General features: G+C 48.6%; 1 long non-coding RNA gene across 1 annotated transcript; it reads right to left on the reverse strand.

The window, feature by feature from the left end:
* Positions 1–345: 345 nt before the first annotated feature.
* On the reverse strand, positions 346–2775 carry LOC105508156. The gene is made up of 2 exons (XR_001001215.1): positions 2559–2775; positions 346–477 (listed from the first exon to the last, which is right to left on the reverse strand). It is a non-coding gene; the product is annotated as an uncharacterized LOC105508156 (long non-coding RNA).
* Positions 2776–4748: the final 1973 nt, after the last annotated feature.

Below are 4748 nucleotides of genomic sequence, written 5' to 3' on the forward strand. Positions count from 1 at the left end.
TGGAGGGTGCTATTGGTACCCAATGGGTAGAGGCCAGGTATGAGGGTAAACGTCCTGCAATACACAAGACAGCCCCCACAATAAGAATTACGAAGCCCAAATGTGTCAATCATTCTCAGGTTGGGAAACCTTGCTGTAAGTATTCTTGAGTTTTGTTCCGGGACTTAATTAAGTTTGTTGGAAATTGTTTGATCCTTTTGGGTCTTTCTGTTAAGCTTTGTTAAATGAGACCAGAACAGTATTAAGTTTAGGGCTAATTATTTCACCATACTGAAGCAAGAACCTTCTGTGTACTCTACTTGTCTTAGTTCACTCAGGTTGCTATAACAAAATACCAAAACTGGGTAACTTATAAACAACAGAAATTTATTTCTCACAGTTCTGGAAGCTGGAAGTTTGAAGCCAGAGCACCATCATCATCTAGTTCTTGGTGAGGGCCCACTTTCTGGTTTGTAGATTGCTATCTTCTTGTTGTACCTTCAGATGACAGAGAGAGAGAGAATGACAGAGAGAGAGAGAGAGAGAGAAAGGAATCAAGCTCTCTCCTGTGTCTCCTTCTAAGGGCATTAATCTCATCATTGGGGCTCCATCCTAGTGACCTAGTAAATTCCCAAAGGCCCCACTTCCTAACACTGTCACCTTGGGGGTTATGATTTCAACATATGAATTTGGGGGGCAGGGGATACATAAAAATTCAGACTGCAGCACTACCCAATACTCTAATTTTAGCTGCTTGGGAGCAGGCACTATTCCCAGCCCTGTGTGAGTTATGAGCACTGTTCTTTTAACTATTCGGGATAGTCCCTTTTCAAACATTAAATAGTTTCCTCAGGTGGGCTAGTGAATCTACACTGAGTTTGTTCCATCCTTACTTCACTGCTAGTACCCAACCTCAGAACATTCTAAAGATGCTTAACACTCATTATATCCACTCTCACCCCCACCCCAGACCTACTCCTCCTCCTGTATCTCCAGTAAATGGTGCCAGTCGCTTAAGTTAGAAACTCAGGAGTTGCCCTCCACTTCTCCCTCCTCATCACTCCAATATTCAAGCAGTTATCACATGCTGTCAATTTGATCTTGCCAGTGTCCCCTGCACCCTGTCCTTACTTTCCAGCCTCCCTGTCCTTGCCCTTTTTAGACCATCATCATGTCCTGCTTGGGCCCTTCATGTGACAATCCCAGCTTGCATCTCCAGCATCCCCCTCCCGCTCCGCCATACACCCTCACTTCCAGTTCTACAGAACCTTTCATTGCTTATGAAGCAGGCCATGCCCTTTCACAACTCTATGCCTTTGCACATGCTATTCCCTTTGCCTGAAATATAGTTCTTCTGTTTTCTGCCTGGCAAATTACTTCTCATACCTCAGATGTCACCTTCTCTGTCAAGCCCTCTTTGATTTCTTGAGGCACCTATTCACCCCTGCCCCTCCATGCTCCTGCTATGTTCTGTTTACACTGCATTAACAACATTGGTCACATCTGTTTGCACTGATGCTTTCCCCATTGCTGTAGCTCCTAGGGATCTAACAATCCCTGTATGTGCTTGCTATGGACTGAATTGTGTCCAACTTCCAAAAAACTCATATGCTGAAGCCCTAACCCCCAATATCACTATACCTGGAGATAGGCTCTTCAGCAGGTAATTAAGGTCAAATGAGGTCATAGGGGTGGAGCCCTAAGCAGATAGGACTGCAGCCTTATAAGAAGAAGAAGAGATCTCTCTCTTCCTCTGCCATGTGAAGACATAGCAAGAAGGAAGCCATCTACAAGCCAGGAAGAGAACCCTCACCAGAACTTGACCATGCTGGCACCCTGATTTTGGATTTACAGCCCCCAAGAGTGAGAAAATTAATTTCTGTTGTTGAAGCCACACAGTCTCTGGTATTTTATTAAGGCAGCCAGGCTGACTACTACAGTGCTTAATGCATGGTGAGTGCATTTTTAAATGAATGAAAAAGGAAGAAGGAAACAGAAAAGGGAGAGGTGGAACAAATGGGGAGAAAGATGAAGAAAGTGGAAGATAAGAATAAGAGAAACTAAGGAAACAGGAGGAAGAAGGTAGAGGATGGGAATGAGCTCATGAAGGAGCCAGTATCTCAGTGGAGACCATGCCAGTGTCAGGGAACTACTGCCAACAAGGAGGCAGGTGGGTACAGGATCCAGGGCCAGTGGTGAGCATCCGGGCACAAGACTTTTACGAGTGTGTGTGTGTGTGTGTAATTTTTTCCCCTAGAGGTAGCCTAGAGTGGCCACCTTTGTGCTTTTCTCAGAAGCTGTGTCCTCATTGGCTGGGCAACAGCTGGGTGCCCTTGCCTCCCCAGCCAAAGGCAGCCGCTGTCCACACCCGGCTGCCTGAGGGACAAGGAGGGTGTTTACCCAATGGCCTGTGTCCTCAAAGGACTCTGCTCTCAGTTACACAGCCAACAGCTGGCCCCGAAGGGGCCTCGTCCTAGCCGCCGCGATCTGGCGGCTGCTGCAGCATTTAAGCTTCTACTGTGAAGATGCTTCCCCCATCCTCATGCCTCCTCCCGGGGGTGGGCATGAGGGGCACTTACGAGCTGAGACCTCACAGGTGACATTTTTTAAGCTACTCGTTCTGAATGAACAGTCCCCAAAATGAACACTAGACTTTCTGTCGCCCAGGGCTTGTGCAAATTGGTTTCAGACTCTGCCACCCACTGCTGTAGACAGCAGCGGTCTTCCCAGGAAGAAGACGTTTCCTGGCAGGGTACCGGGACGGAAGGGCGGGGGTGCAGGGCAGTGCCAGCCGGGCCCAGGAAGTGAACACACTGGGCCCGCGAAGGAGCGCGTTGCCTGCCCTGAGGGGGGCAGTGCAGCGCCCGACGCGCGCCTTCGCCAGTTCCCTGGCACCGCTGCCCTGGCCACAGGCCGGGAGAGGGCGTGGCAGCGCGCCTACGCGCCGGGGAAACTGGGGATCCCGCCCCCACGCTGGTTCCCGCGCTTGCAGGAGCCTCAGAGCCCAGAGACAAGGGAGTGTCGGCTCTACCCACCTGGCCCAGCCCGAAGGAACAGGGCCAACATTTTGAAACCAAACCAATAACAGAATTGGAATACTTTCGTCGATGGCTTTTTATTTTCCTTTTCTGGAGGAGAGTTGTGGGGCGGGGATGGGGAGCTGGTGGAGAGAATCGCAGGGCGCTGCAGCTTTGAGGGCGGGTTCCCTGCGCAAGCGGCAGTGCTCACAGTGCGAGCAATCATGGCTAGGCCCAGCCCGCTGTTAGTTGGGTGCAGGGACGTGACAGGACCGCGAGGGCTGGTTCTTTAGTCTATTGTTCCCACTCCGCAGAAAGGACTCCTAGCAAATAATATACTGCTAGTCCCAGCTTTCCCATTGGAATGGAACCCCTTGCTTTGCTTTGCTATCGCTATTCAGGATGGGGATTTTGTCCATGCAGAAAGACATTTACATTATCTACACTGGAATGCCGGACCACTAGCCTGGCAAAATGCTGAGCCAGCTATTAGATCGGGACTTGTGGAGGAGTGGAGATTTGCCTCCATTCAACAAGTCACATACTTCCCTGGAAGCTGGGAGGAGCACCCCTAAGTCCACCCTCTCCTGCCTGGCTCCTTGGTAGTGCTTCTCAAACATTATCACTTGGACAAATCATCTGGGGTCCTTGTTAAAATTCTGATTTAGAAAATCTGGGGAATCCGGTGACACCCAAGACTGCATTTTTAACAAGCTCCCAGGTGATACAGCTACTGTTGTGCACCACACCTTGAGAAGCAAGGGGTAGAACATTGCTCTCAACCGCGGCTGCACATTAAAATTAACTTGGGGAGCTTTAAGAACTAATTAGGCCAGGACCCCCACCCTCAAGATACTCTGATTTAATTGGTCTGGGTAGAGTTAGGCTTTTTTTATTATTATTTTATTATTATATGTATTTTTTATTTTGAGACAGGGTCTCTCTCTGTCACCCCTGCTGGAGTGGCGAGATCATGGCTCACTGCAGTTTCAAATTTCTGGGCTCAAGCGATCTTCCCACCTCAGCCTCCCAAGTAGCTGGGACAACAGGCACAAACCACCATGCCCAGCTAATTTTTTTATTTTCTGTAGAAACGGGGTCTCCCTATGTTGCCCAGGCTGGTCTCGAACTCCTGGGCTCAAGAGATCCTCCTGCCTCAACCTCCCAAAGTTCTGGGATTACAAGCGTGAGGCAGTCACCATGCCTGATCTAGGCTTTTTTTTTTTTTTTAATTAAGCTTTTTGGGTGATTATAATGGGCAGCAAGATTGAGAGCTACTGGTATAAGCAGCTATGAGGAAACACTTTGGCTGTAGCCAGGCCTATTGATTTCATACTGGGCCCAAATGTAGGGTCCAGTTTATGACCGAGATTAGGAATTCAGTTTGTGATCAAAGAACATAATTGGTCCATCTGGCTTCAAACAATTCATCTTACCTCACATTCATTCAATCTTCAAATATTTTTTGAGCCATTGTGTTGGGCACTGTGCTAGCTACTAAGGATTCAGCAGTGAGTGAGACAGACATGGGAAGGTGGTGACATGTTTAAGCAGGTAGGTAACATGATCAGATTTGCATTTTAAAACGATCAGTCTGGCTGCAGAGTGAACAGATTGGAGGGGGGCCAAGTGGCTGTGTGCAGAAGCTCTTGCAATAAACCAGGTGAGAAATGGTGGTGTAGGCCAGGTTGGTGGTAGGGAGGAGCAGAAGAACTCAAGGGTTACTGAAGAGGTGAAATCAACAGGACTTGA

The sequence above is a fragment of the Colobus angolensis genome, unplaced genomic scaffold (genome assembly GCF_000951035.1).
Source record: "Colobus angolensis palliatus isolate OR3802 unplaced genomic scaffold, Cang.pa_1.0 Scaffold159, whole genome shotgun sequence".
Classification (NCBI taxonomy): Eukaryota; Metazoa; Chordata; class Mammalia; order Primates; family Cercopithecidae; genus Colobus; species Colobus angolensis.